Consider the following 14,929-nt stretch of genomic DNA (forward strand, 5'->3'; position numbering starts at 1 on the left):
AAATAGCGAGTACGTCAGAGAAACGCGACAGAAAGTATCAAACTTCAATGAGTCGTGATTTTAATATCCGTCACGCATTCGTGATTTTCAATTGAGAAAATAACGCGTTGATTCCGCCAATCAAACGCTTCATCGAAACATCGACATTAAAAATGAAGTTTCTCGTGAAAATGTTATTCACGATGGCGTTATTTACGATCGTTTTGTCAAAACCGGCCCCACCGACGGATTATCAAAGCACCGATCAGCCATCCACATCGAACCAATACGGTGGTTATCCTTATTAAATATAAATGTTCCATATAAATCACCATGTCCAGAGAATCAACGGCAGGACCAAAATGGAAATTTGGCGAGTGATGGAATAATTTCACTCATTAAGGTAACTCCGTTTTCATTATTTTCACGAATAATAGCTAAAGATAGGTTTAATAGCATAACATGATTACTTTGGTTATTTAATTCCCTAAAACATAATTGTTTTAAAAGGAGCAGAATCTGTTTGACGAAAATCGCGAAGAGGCAATAACTGGCTATTCAAGGATAAGTCGAGAAGGATAACGAGCAAAGCAAGACAAATATTACTCATGCCGATGTTGCGATGGCAACTTTATAAGATTATACTTTATCTTATTTTATGTACATAGACGTCACTGTTCACTTTTTAAGCTGTCAACCTCGCAATTATATGTATGAATGTTTGACGAATTGCGGTGAAATATATTGATTCAAAGTGCGGTATGCCAATCGTGTCGTTGCATTATTTTACAAGCCACCCACACGCGTCTTATACATACATCAGACGATACTTTCTTCGAATCCTACGTTCGATAAGGGGGGTTTTTCATTCACGGGCTCAAAAAATCGATTTTTTTATTTTTTTATTTGTATTCCTACTTGTGTGTAGAATACCTCTACAAAAGGATTTTCTGAAATTCATGGTTTTAACGGAGCTACGAGCTGAAATTAGTTAGCGCGCAAGGCCGTTGTTTAAGTATATTTAGGAAATTGAACGAACTTACGGTGAAGTTCGATTGTAATTATACTTTCTCGTCCGGATTGATATATATAGTCGCGCTCCGTCGCGCTTCCTCAATAGGATATTTAAAAGGCAAAGGGCGTATAAGGTCGCACCATGAATCAAGAACATGATCATTCCATTGCGGCACCTCCACTTATCAAGCTCCGCAGCGAACAACTCTCTAGTGAGAGCATCGTCGGACAGAAAAACAAGAGACTGCGAGGCATCGGAAGGTAATACCTCCCTTTGCCCAACAAGAGGATGGGCAAAGGTGACATTACTTCTCTCTGGCGAATTTGCAACACCAACGGAGTTATTCGACGGCTGCAAAAGGTTGTATCGATTTTTCCGCTTATATTCTCCAAATATAGGTCCAGAAAACACGTATATACCTGAGTCTCGCTAGACTAGCCCTTCCTGACTCGCAGGCGCTGCCACGCAAGAGGCATCCGGGACAGGGTATACCGGGATGGGCTCAGTCTCCGGCACCAAAAAGTTATCCGACCGTGGTTCAGGGAACTTCTGGAGACGTCGGACGACTCGGCGATGAGGACAGAGGCGACGGAACAGGGGAACGCCGGGGAGTTTTATTCTCTTTGTGCTCTAGTAGGTCGATTAAGCGCTTTAGCTTGTCCTCAAGACCCGCTAAACGACCCCGGGTAGAAGATCTCTTACGTTTTTTAAATTTATGAAAAGATTTACCCATATTCAAAAAGACGAACTACTCGAAACGGTCTAGAGCCTGTTGAGGGAAGAAGCAACAGGAACACAATGACGGCGCTGGCGCGAGCAGCGGCGTTGTTGACGGAGTCGTCAACAAGGCAACGAGATGCGCGCTTGTTGAACGACAAGACGCGTTTATTCTTTGCCTTTAAATATCCTATTGGGAAAGCGCGACGGAGCGCGACTACATATATCCATCTGGATGAGAACTTGCATAACTAAACTTTCAAACGCGTTTTTCTCGAAACTATGTTTTTCGATCTTACGGAACTGATAACTAAAAAATTAATAAAGATAGCCACTTTTTTTTTGTTTCACTTGTTCCTAATGCTTTTGCGCTAGGAATAGACTAGAATAAAGCTTTTATAACAAAAATTCGATTGTTTATAAGTAAAAATATACATAAATTTTTTCCGAAAAAACAAATTGCTTTTTGGAATTGACGCTATTTTTATACATTTCATTCAATTAACTTCGTTCTAGTTTATTCCTTCTGCGACACTCATCTAGATAATGAAAATTGGTTCTTTTAATTTCAGATAATATTTAGGAGTTGCATCACTTCTGTAGCAAGAGCTTGTTTTTTTGGTGGATCTGATTTCGGACGTCATTTTCTATAATAAATGCGTATTTTTTTTTTAATAAAAACTATATTTTTGCAGTACAATAGTTGTATAAATATATGCAAACACCCGTATCTTCCTATATATAATACTTTTCTAAAAAAAATTCACAAAAATTGATCATTTTTGAATCCATAAATGAGAAACCTTTCTTAAGTTATCCGATGCTGATACTAGACGAGTGTCAACTTCGGACGACACAATTACATATGCACATTATCTTTATCAAATATTTTTCTATTAAAATAGATATCTTACGAAGTGTTTATAAAATGTTTTACAAGATTTTTATAAAATAAAATAAAATAAAACAAAATAAAATGAAATAAACAAAACAGTTGTGTAAGAATACCATAAATATAAATATAAAGTGCTGCTATCACATTCCTCTTGACGAACTCGTTTTTCTAATGATAAGAAAGTAACAAAAGATGTTTAAGTCTTATAGTACCGAACAACGATATATCGTTGTTCGGTTAGTTGTTAGTCGTTGTTAGTAACATTTGCGAAAAGTATATTAAAATAAATAATAAGTATAATCAAATAAAATAAAAGCCAATAATATATCGTTGCGCATGCGATGGCGCCTTACTATTTACATCGCGAGAGAACTCTGTCTCAAAATAAACTTATAAAACATTATAAATGGTAAATTCCTCTTCAGAAGTTCTATGTAAGATGTTCTACGAATTGAAAAAATTGTTTATGGGCTTAACTTTCTTTTATATTTCGCGATGCTCCTGTGATGTTTGCTGCTCATCATGGAATTATCATGGGATTAGTTTTGTGTTTGGTATTAGTAATTTTGTTACAAATATTTGATAATGCAATATTTGTGCTTTATACTACGTGCACTACATTAAACTATGACTAAACGACGTTTCTTTTTATTTGCAATTACTATTTATAACTGATTTTATAATAAATAATTAATACAAATAACTGATTTTTCCATTTTCCTAATGTTTTTGAACAAACATTATTAGTATGATTTTCAAGAAATATTGAAATATTTGTTGGCATTAATTTATCCTCCCTTTATTTTGTAATATGTTCCTTTTGGAATTTGGTAAATATCATTCTTACTTTTATGTTTATACTTTTATGTTATATATCATTCTTACGTATATATCATTCTTACTTTTATGTTTATACTTTTTTTCTCAAACTTTCTAAATTACATCAACTAGGTTCGGTATTCTTCGCTTAGGTACAATTCTTTCAATCGGCACTAAAAGAGTTAAAATATATAATTATACCCCAAGAAAAGATTTTCAATTTTATACTTAATTTTATACTGAAAACTAAACGTTTTACTGTGAATCATAAAAGATATTAGGAAATTATAGTTGGTTTCCATACAATTTCAGAAAGATGGTGCTAAGATTGATGTTATTAACTTACATAACAAACGAGAATATTATTACGTTACTTTTCCCAAGACTTTAAAGACGCAATTCTTCTATCACTTTTTTCCCTGACCTATATGATAGATTTTTATCCGCGATGTAATCTTCAAGGATAATTTAGTCGGTTTTCTATGTCGTATTCTAAACTGCGTAAACATGTGAATTGTCCCAAGTTACAATAGAAAGATTGTTTACATAATCACCTGAGGATGATTATAAATAGCGGGTATGTCAGAGGAATGTGGCAGAGAGTAACGAACTTCAATGAGTCGTTGAGATTTTAACATCCGTAACGCATTCGTGATTTTCTACTGAGAAAATAACGTGTCGATACCGCCGATCAAACGCTTTGACATTAAAAATGAAGTTCCTCGTGAAAATGTTATTCGCGATGGCGTTATTAACGATCGTTTTGTCAAAACCACATAGACCGGCGGATTGTCAAAACACCGAAGATCAGTCATCATCGACTGGTGATAGTGATTATTCTTCTTTCATAAGTTCTATCATAAATTTTCCATATATACCACTATGTCCAGAGAATCAACGGCTGGATCCAGATGGAAAATGTCGAGTGGTGGAATAATTTTACTTACTAAGGTAATTCCGTTTTCATTACTTTCACGAATAATTGTTAAAGATAAGTTTAATGGTAAGATACAAATACTTTGATTATTTTGTTCATAAAATATAATAATACATATATGTTTTTTTAAGAGCAATATCCGCTAAGCGAAAATCGCTAAAAGACGATAATTGAGTATTCAGAGATAAAGGATGACAAGCAAAATCGTCCACATGTTTCTTACACATACATCGGACGATATCTTCTTAAAATCCTATATTCGTTAAGTTACCCGATGCTGATACTAGACGAGTGTCAACTTCGGATGACATAAGGACATATGCACATTATCTTCATCAAGTATTTTTCTATTAAAATAGATATTTTACAAAATGTTTATAATACGTTTTGCAAGATTTTTATAAAATTAAATTAGTTGTGTATAAGTACTTTAAATAAAAAGTGCCGTCACCATATTCCTCTAGACGAACTCGGTTTTTGTAATGACCTTTCTAAAGACAAGAAAGTAGGAGATGTTTAAAATATAGTATAATTATATCCCAAGAAACAACTTTTAATTTTATTTCCAATTTTATATTAAAAACTAAACGTTTTATTGCGAATTATGGAAAATGTTACTAAATTATAGTCAGTTTCTATACAATTTCGGAAAGATGATGCTATAATTGTCATCGTTAACTTACATAATAAACAAGAATATTATTACTTGTTAGAAGACGCGATTCTTTTATTACTTTCTTCCGGGACTTCATACAATTGATTTTTATTCGCAATGTAGTCTTCAAGGATAACTTGGTCGGTCTTTTACATCGTATTCTAAACCGCACAAACAAGTCAGTGGCCTCAAACGCTAAAAATCGACTGCATAATCATCTAAAGATGATTATAAATAGCGGGTACATCGGAGGAACGCGACAGAAAGAAACGAACTGGGATTTCGTCACGAACATCCGTGGCGCATTCGTGATTTTCGATTAAAAAAATAACGCATCCATTCTGCCGATCAAGCGCTTCATCGAAACATCGACATAATGACAAAATTGAAGTTTTTAGTGAAAATGTTGTTGGCAATGGCATTATTAATGATTGTTTTGTCACCGGCTTTTTGTCAAAACACTGATGATACTTCATTTACCGAAGACATTGGTTTTGTCATAAATGTTCCATATAAATCATCATGTCCAAAGGGTCAACAGCTAGACGCGAATGGAGAATGTCGAATGATGGAATAATTTCACACACTAAGGTAATTCCGTTTTCATTATTTTCACGAGTAATAGCTAAAGATAGGTTTAACCGTTTGAGTCCCAGGGGGTATTGAAAAAACACTGTCGAAGAATCCCAAACAGCGCAACCGCGCTTTCTATAAATGAGTATGAAAAGACCCAAGCAGCGCGATAGCGCTTGTTTTATTTTAGGTCGAGAAATACCAAGCAGCGCGATAGCGCTTTGTTTATTTTACATCGATGAATCCCAATCGGACCAATACCGCTTCTTGTATTTGTTAGGTAACGCGATTCTCGTCTTTTTCTCATCGCTCTGTCACATTTATTGTAGTTTGCAAAGCGATCGGACGTATTCTTGCGTAAGTGTTTCTCATTGTTAATAATTGTGTGTTTCAAAATGATTAGACGAAGCAACGGAGCAACGAAGCAAAAGGAATCCATCCAACATGTTTTGATAAACACCGATGTTACAAATTATAATTGTTACTCTCCATTTAAATTATTTGTTCATAACACAAAAATATTGTTAATTTGTAATTCGTTATTTTATAAAATACATCTGTATTATTACATATGCGTACTGTAAATTTATAAATATTTCAAGTTTTGTTCGATAAAAATTATTGAGAAGATAACAATGAAATAAAAATTTTTATTTTGTAATGTATTATTGCATTATTATAGTATTATTCTACCTATTATATAAAATGTACTATTTACATTAAAAGGATCGGTGTGATATACTTGCTTCAGTAAATCTGAGCGCGCGACTTCGACAATCGGTAACGCACCGTCAGTTGTCCACAATGATCGAAATGTACTGGGTTTTCTCGACATAAAATCTGAACAGCGCGATCGCGCTGCTTGGGACTCAAACGGTTAATAGCATGACATGCTTACTATGGTTATTTCAATTCCTAAAATATAATTGCTTTAAAAGGAACATATTTCGCTTGACGAAAATCGCTAAGAGGCAATAACTAGTCGACTATTCAAGGATAAATCGAGAAGGATGACAAATATTACTCATGTCGATGCTACGATGGCAACTTTATCAGATTATACGTTATTGCATGTACATAGAAGACTTTGTGCACTTTTTAAACTGTCAACCTCACAATTATACGTATGAATGTTTGACGTATTGCAGTGAAATACATTGATTCAAAGTATCGTATGCGAATCGCGTTGTTGTATTACTTTACACGACATACGCCTTATACGTACATCAGACGATGTATTTTTTTACAATCCTACGTTTGTTAAATTATCCGATGCTGGTACTAGACGAGTGTCAACTTCGGACGACACAAGGGCGTATGTATCGTCCGTACTCGCAACGGGAGACCGGTCCTGTGCACCTGCGGCTCATTATTCGCGCTAATAAATGCACCACGAGAAAGAGAGAGAAAAAGAGGGAGAGAGAGAGAGAGAGAGAGGGAGGCGGTAGCCGACGAATATATTTTGGGCGACACGTACAACAATGCGCGGGGTAAGGTATTCATTAGTATGCTGCTTTCACAGGTGCTGGTGAAGCTCAGGACAGGCTCATTTTTCCGTATTATCCCGATGACGCGCCTCGATTGTGCGACGTGAATGTCGCGCGTGCAGCGTGTTATAATAATAACTCGCTTCAATCGCGTAATTGGGCGACAATGCTGCCGGCTGTGCGAGAGAGCGCCGGCCGCATTGTGATTAAAATGAATTTCGCGGAGAATGTCGGAGAACGTGAGAGAGAGAGAGAGAGAGAGAGAGAGAGAGAGAGAGAGAGAGAGAGAGAGAGAGAGAGAGAGAGCACACGGAAATAATTCCGGTCACGCGAGTGTGTAACGTCTCATTCCCGCGGTAACACAATTCCCAAATACTTTTCCTCGATTCTCGCCGCAAAACTCCGCCACTTGAAAGGCGCGATCGCGCTTCCCTCGGAACTCGTTTCGATAAATACCGTACGCATCGCGTTGGCGTATTTTTCGCGAGCGGGCGAACAAGAGCAACCGGACGGGCGAGGTGCCAGGGGTCCTTGAGAGTGTCAAGCGTCTGCGCTTAACATTCTCCCGGTGTATCTTACGCCGCTTTAATTCGAATAACCTTCCGGCTTTAATATCGCCCGGCGAGTATCCGCGCGCCGCGGGCATTTTTACATACACCGCGTACAAAACGCGATGCACGCAGCTGCAACAGAGATCCGATGCATCTCTCTCGGGTTCCAACGTAATTACAGCTACAATTGGCTTACAAGTTAATTGCTATCCTACTCGAGTATCGCGGCATGAAAAAGGAAGCGTGAGTTATTGTACTCGCGTATCTGAAGTTCGTATCCTCTTACCCGCATACTCGGCGTAATTATGGCCGCCCGATGCGGAATTTTATTCGTCTAATGTACGACGACCGTTTTATCCGGACGCGCGACTGTGAGGTAAGAATCCAATTTTTCGCCGTGCGCTCTCAGCGTTCGCCGAGGCGAGGAGCACCTAACGAGAGCGCGGCTTTTCAACCTCGCGCCGTGAAATTTGCTTCACGATCGCGTCCGCGTCCACGACGCGCAAAGAAACCACACGCGAATAGCAACTGCTGCGTGCGCGATCTATTCGCCTCGGCCCGCCTCGGAAATTCATGTTCAGCCGGGCGGTTTGCACGAAGGGAAAATGGAAGGGAGGATCCGGAGGACATCGTTCAACGGACAAGACGCGGCGGTAGGTACCGCTAATTACCTATACTTTTTATTTCAGGCGAATATAATGCCTTCGAAGAGCAGCCTCGACGCGCGGAGGTCGCCGACGGGAAAAGAAAGGGAAGACATGCGAGCAAGAAAGAAGGCGACGTAAAAAGGAGACACCGCCGCGCGAGGAGGATCGGCGGCGTGAGGGGAGGTAGGGACGGGGATGGAGGGGACGGGGGGGTAGTTGAAGCACATTACTCAGAGCTTTAAAACCGTCTATGTTCCATCAACGACGACACGTACGCGTGTGTTGGGAGCCCGAACTGCGCGTACACGCTCGTAAAATCGCCATCGCGCAGGAGACAGGTCGAGGTCCTGATTGAGTTACGATTTAATTAGTCCGTGAGGCCAATCGCGCGCGCGCGCGCACATATACGTATACACACGTACACGATAATTAAGATATCCTCTAATCAACCGGTACGGCCCCTCTTCGATCTCCCTTTCTCCTCCGCAAAAATGTCGTTGGAAAACTTTCGCCATGCGCTCTCTCTCTCTCTCTCTCTCTCTCTCTCTCTCTCTCTCTCTCTCTCTCTCTCTCTCTCTCTCTCTCTCTCTCTCTCTCTCCCCCTTTCCCCTCTCTCTCTCTTTCTCTGCAAAGCACTGCCCGTGTCCTTTCTATATTTGCTCCATTCCATTTCGTTTATCTTTCGTAGACATATCGCATTAGTTATATTGACCAATATTCTGGTAATTAATCAGTTCATTAGTGAATTCAAAATCAACATTTTATGCCAAAATTGGTAAGAGTGAATAATTTCATATTTTACATGGAAGCTCATCTATAAGAGATTTTTGAATCACAGTGACGAATCCAGGGTCGAAGTTTCAAAATTCAAAATGGCGGCTTCAAGTGGCTAACCTTGATATTTCATTATAAATACGTGCCAAACTCAGTATGTTTTTTTGATCGCGATTTTGATAACGACTGTCATAAATTCGAGGTTTCTAAAGTCATTCGGCAAAGAAGTAGTTTCCTCCAACATATTTCACTAATAATGAGGGTAAGAGTTCATAATAAAATTTCATTAGCCATTAGAATTTACCATGTTGGATTCGCCATTTTAGATTTTGCAATTTTGACTGGATTCATCAGCAATCCAAAAAACACGAACACATAATCTTCTCCATCATGGAATAACAAAATTAGTCACTTAAAGCCGCTATATTGAATCTGCCATTTTGAATTTCGAAATTTCCAGATTCATCACTAGCAACCCGAAAATTCCTATATAAAGATTTCATACAAAATCAAATGGGTATATCAATCTTAATAAATATTCTGCAAAAATTAACAAAATTGTGCATGTAAGCGCCGCCATTATGAAAGTTTCAAATTTGATTCCAGATTTATACCCAGCAAACACAATATTACATGTAACGTGCATGTTAGTTGTAATTTCCTACTCAACAATATAACTGTTATATAACACATGTATTGTATAACACAACAGCCGTCAATCTACAATATAATTGTAAATTAGGTCACTCTGAAGAAAAAAGTCCTTTACTATTTTGCAAATAAGTGCGCAAATTTTCAAGTTATTAATTCAGTTATTAATTAAAAGAGCCTCTAGATGTGGCCATTTTCAATCAATTATTAATAATTTAATAACTATTGTGATTTTTGCAAAATCGTACATGACTTTTCTTCTCAGTTTGAACTGATTAATCTTCACAATTTTTCATTTCCAAAAGATTCTGGACACCCTATATAATTACTAGTTGTGACATTTCTTTTTTCGCTCATATGAGTTATTATCAGTGAATTGGTTAAAAAATCAAACTTAATTTTCAAATTCAAGATACTCCTTGAAACATTAGAATGCAAAGACTTTCATGATTGTAAAAGTGCAGTAGAATAAAGTGCAAAGAAAAGTGCAAGTAAAACTGTAGATCGAGCCTCTTCTTTTTTCAACATAGCGGTATCAATGATTGATTGCTGACGAAAATAGTCCCTGAGTCGAGTCTGACTTAAATGTTTGTGTTTATACGCGATTTGGCTCATCAATGCGATATGTGATATAACGTTACGTTTTTATCAGGCTAATGTGTGAGCATTAAATTTCATCTGGTCGAAGGAGAAAAATATCGAACAATACCGGCATCTGTTGGTAAAAGCATAAACTCACGACAGAAGGCGTACTTGGTAAAAACGGGGGTACGTGCTGCGTTCCTTTTGTAGACTCGTTCATCACGCAAAATCCAGTTCACAAACGGAGGATTCCGCAACTTGCATGCGCGTTAATAATTTTTTTTCCGACGGCACCGACACACGCTATGCACGTACAGCGGTAATTTCGATTTGATTTTGAAGGTTTGAGGGGTGTGCGCTTTCTCCGAACGTACAAGATTAAGCCCCGGTATCGGTCGGCAATGTGAGATAGCGTTGATTGTAATTAATAGCCGTCGATTGCGTTAGCCTTACAGTCGGTTAATTGTCGGGAGAAGATTAATGGCGCAAAATCACGCCACTACCGGTGTAGATTGTCCGAAACTGATTCCCATATCGCTTTCAAGGTCCCGCGCGGTAGAATTTTTCAAGGAGCAGCACAAGGCGGCACACCTGCTTCCACGATAAAATATTTTCCAATGAAATAGAGAGACTTGTATATCCGCAGTGCGTGTGCAAACGCGTATATGTGCACGCACACACCTGTTTCCATATAATTCTGCTTCTTCAAGCGTTTCTTTTCTTGCGAGCTGAATTCTGTTCTCATGTCTGCCGCGAATTATAGACCGATGAAAGTGAACCGAAATTATTAGGTTATTAAGTACGAAATGTCCGATTTCATCGAATCAAAAATTTGGTTTATTATATCTCAAACTAGAAATAGCCATTCTAGAATTCTGCCAACTTATCGGTGGCTTATTTATGTCAGCGGCGAAGAAGCCTGAAGAGTCTGAAGAAGCCTTGTTGAGAATTGAATATTTTTCCTAGCAAGAAGTGGTCCAGTGCCTAGAAAAAGTGATAGTCAGTTGGTGCAAGGTCTGGTAAATACGATGAGTGACAGAGAGTTTCCAAGCTCCTGTAGAGCAACGTTGTTTGTGCGACATGTGGTCGAACGTTGTCTTGCAGGAGGATTGGCTTGTCTCTATTGACCAATCTCGACTGCTTAATCGCAAGCATCCCTATTATTTTGTCCAGTTGGTTACAGTAGACATCTGCTGTAATCTATTGACCAGGTTTCATGAAGCTGCAGTGGATAATACCAGCGCTGGACCACCAAAGCAAGACACCATCAGCTTCCTTTTGTGAATATTCGGTTTCAGACTGTGTTTCGGCACTTCATCTATATCCAACCATTATGCCGAACGCTTGCGATTGCCGAAAAGACTCCATTTTGCATCGCACGTAACAATACGATGTAAAAATGATTCACCTTTATGTCGTGATAGTAAAGAAAGGCAAGCTTTGAGACGATTTCTCTTCTGACGCTCGTTTGATTCATGCGGAACTCATCTATCCAGCTTCTTTACCTTGCCGATTTGTTTCAAATGATCCAATATTGTTGGAATAATAGAGTTAAACTTTGCTGCTAATTCACGCGTAGTTTGAGATGTATCCTCTTCCACTACAGCTTTCAGCTCATCATTATCCACTTTGGTCTCCCCATGGGTCGCCCGTGGGTCGCCCGTGGGTCGCCACGTGGCTCATTTTCAAGATTAAAATCTCCAGAACGAAACTTCTCAAACTACCGACATATTCTGCGTTTATTAGCTACATCTTCACCAAACACTTCGTTGATATTTCGAGTTGTCTGCTCTTCATTGCATTGGTTCCACAACGGAACTCATATTCGAAAATAACACGTACTTTTGACTTATCGATGGTTACACAAAAATTGCTGTAATAAAAACAACTCGAAAGATAATCATAAACCAAAACATGCGTTTGAAAGAGTGATGATGTACCTTCGCAACAAAAAAAATCAAGAACTGAAAAAATAAAATGTCAGAGATATCGACTGTCGAACTTGATACTTGAAAAAATCGGACATCTCATATTTAACGATCTAATATTAGGTCTATGTATAAATTCTTGGAGATTTTCGGCGACTTAGTTTATATATATCAAAGAAACAATACATACTTGTTTAGTCAAAACATTTTCCCTCACTTGCTACAATGGACCGTTTTTCAAGCAACAAATGAATTCCTCGATTGAAAAATGACGTATCTTTCGATGAGATGAATTCGTCGACCCATTTTCGTATTTCAATCATCTCATCTTTAAGTCGCACACCGGAGAGATGGTTCTGCATTAACTGAAATAGGTAAAAATTTGAAGAGGCAAGATCTGGACTATATATACGCTGGGTGTGGTAGAACTTCCCATTCAAGTTTCATTAAGGTGTCGCGGAAGCAACATGTAGCCGAGCGTTGTCGTGGAGCAAGATGACTTTTCGATTTCCTTTCTCTGTCCACGGCTGTTTTTTCTGAACTCCTTCGTTCAGCCGGAGCAATTGGCAACTATAGCGCTCTGCAGTAATTGTTTCATCAGGTTTGAGCAGTTCATAACAGAGCACGCCCTTCTGATCCCACCAAATGCAGAGGAGAATCTTGTGTGCGTAAATATTGCGCTTTCGTGTCAAAGTAAGAGGTTGTCCTGGATCTAACCATTCCTTTTTACGTTTAAGATTATCATAATAAATCCATTTCTCATCTCCAGTTACTATTTTCCATGAAAAACTTTTTCTTTCTTGTCGAGCAAGCAGTGAGATGCAGGTGTTGAGCCGGTTGCCAATAGCTCGTTCCGACAGTTGATGTGGGACCCACTTCTCTTCCTTGTGGATTTTTCCCAATGCATGTAAGCGTCAATGTACTGTTGTGTGATTAACGGCAAGCTGTTTCGCGAGCTTCACAGATGATTGAGCTGCATCTTCGGCGAATAGAACTTCCAAATCCTCGTCTTTCACCTCTTGAGGTCGTCCAGAGCGAGGTTTGTCATTAACATCGAAATTTCCACTTCGAAAATCTTTGGAATCAGGATTGGCATGTACTTTCAGATATAGTGTGCTCACCATAGATCTCGCAAATAATTCTGCTTATTTCAGCGGCACTTCTTCCGCGATGAGAACAACGCAGCATGCAGTGTCCAATATATGTGCACCTTTTTGATCTCTATTTTCAATTATTTTAAAAAGATGTTTAATACGAACTGTTCTATATAAGCTCGAATTCAACTTAACCAACAGCACTGATGTAAAACATAATAACCTAATTGAAAAGTTTGTGCGTTTAAATTACAGCACCATCCAAACATAACCTCAGGAACTTATGCACAGATCTAATATCATGTTCCGATGCAAAAAGATTCACCGAAAAATGCTCATAATACGAATACTGAACAGAGAAAGTTAACCCTGTACAATAACCGGCAAAAGTAAATTATATTCCTCAGTTGCAGAATATTGTTGAAATCGTACAACGATGTTTTGAGTTTTGCAGGCAACACGATAAATCGCGCTGTTTCCCATAAGTGCACTCGCCTTTATGTTCGCAAAGGTTACGCGATTTAATCGAATACAGACACACATGTTCCTACATGTAATTTAGCATGATCGCGATGGCTCATGAAAGTGCGTGTGCGACTCGAATGCGATTGCAATCTCTTAATATGATACGTGACTATGCAATGAGACTCGTTTCATCCGAGGATTTATTCAGCGATCGATGAAAATTTACCGCGGAGAATGTTTCAGCGTATTCGCCAACTAACAACAATCGCTCGTCACCGTACTTTTCGCAGAGTACATGCAAAAAGTGACGAAGCAATTTATCTTTATCTTTATTCTAATTCATATCGACGCATTTTTAATCGAATCACGTATCGCGATACGTGGTTTGCAATTGCGCGATAATTGCTGCAATTGCATGAGCAAATTCCGAAGAAACGCTGTAACGTCCTTTAACGTTCCTCTCAAAGACGAGAACGTCGCTACAAATTTGTCGTATACCCAAAAAAATATTCTATTTAAGTAAAGTGATCTTTCCCATAGTCTCATATTCTAAGTGAAGCCTTTTACAGGAAAAGGATTCCTCTTTCGATGAAATGAACCATTAAAGTGAACCATTCATCTAAAATTTACTAGATATTATTCTAACTGTTTTCCTCTTATTTCAAGAGGATTTCCCCTTATATCAATTAATTTTCCTCTTATATAAAGAGGAATATGTTGAGTTGAATGTCAGCTTCTTTTGTTCAGTCACGCTCTACCTTCAGGTGAGAGAAAAAATAACCATATACTTATGGATCAGAATATTTGGAACGTTTTTTAAAAAAGATATATATGTTGCTGTAACATGTAACGGGGATAATTTACTTATATTTGGTCAAATGCAGCTTACAATCTATTGCAAGAAGTTGAATAATATATTCTTTATTTAACTATATTCCATACAATTGGTTATGATGAACATCTTTGTAGCCATAGAAGTCTATAACAAAACTGATTAAAAATTTATTTTTTATAATAATCTTATTTCATTCGTACCTACTTATTGTAAAACTGGAGCCAGAAGTACATCTATATACATATATTACTTTTCTCTATACATTATAATAATTTTTTTCAAATTAACTAGTATAACCAGTAAGAATAAAGTACAGTGAGAATAA

At 38.0% G+C, this 14,929-nt stretch overlaps 1 long non-coding RNA gene across 1 annotated transcript; it reads left to right on the plus strand.

Annotated features, from left to right (window-relative positions):
- The first annotated feature begins 42 nt into the window (after window positions 1-42).
- Window positions 43-747, plus strand: LOC105190701 (uncharacterized). The gene is made up of 2 exons (XR_850387.2): window positions 43-382; window positions 490-747. It is a non-coding gene; the product is annotated as an uncharacterized LOC105190701 (long non-coding RNA).
- Window positions 748-14,929: the final 14,182 nt, after the last annotated feature.

This window comes from Harpegnathos saltator, unplaced genomic scaffold (assembly GCF_003227715.2).
Source record: "Harpegnathos saltator strain DR-91 unplaced genomic scaffold, Hsal_v8.6 scaffold659, whole genome shotgun sequence".
NCBI classification, from domain to species: Eukaryota; Metazoa; Arthropoda; class Insecta; order Hymenoptera; family Formicidae; genus Harpegnathos; species Harpegnathos saltator.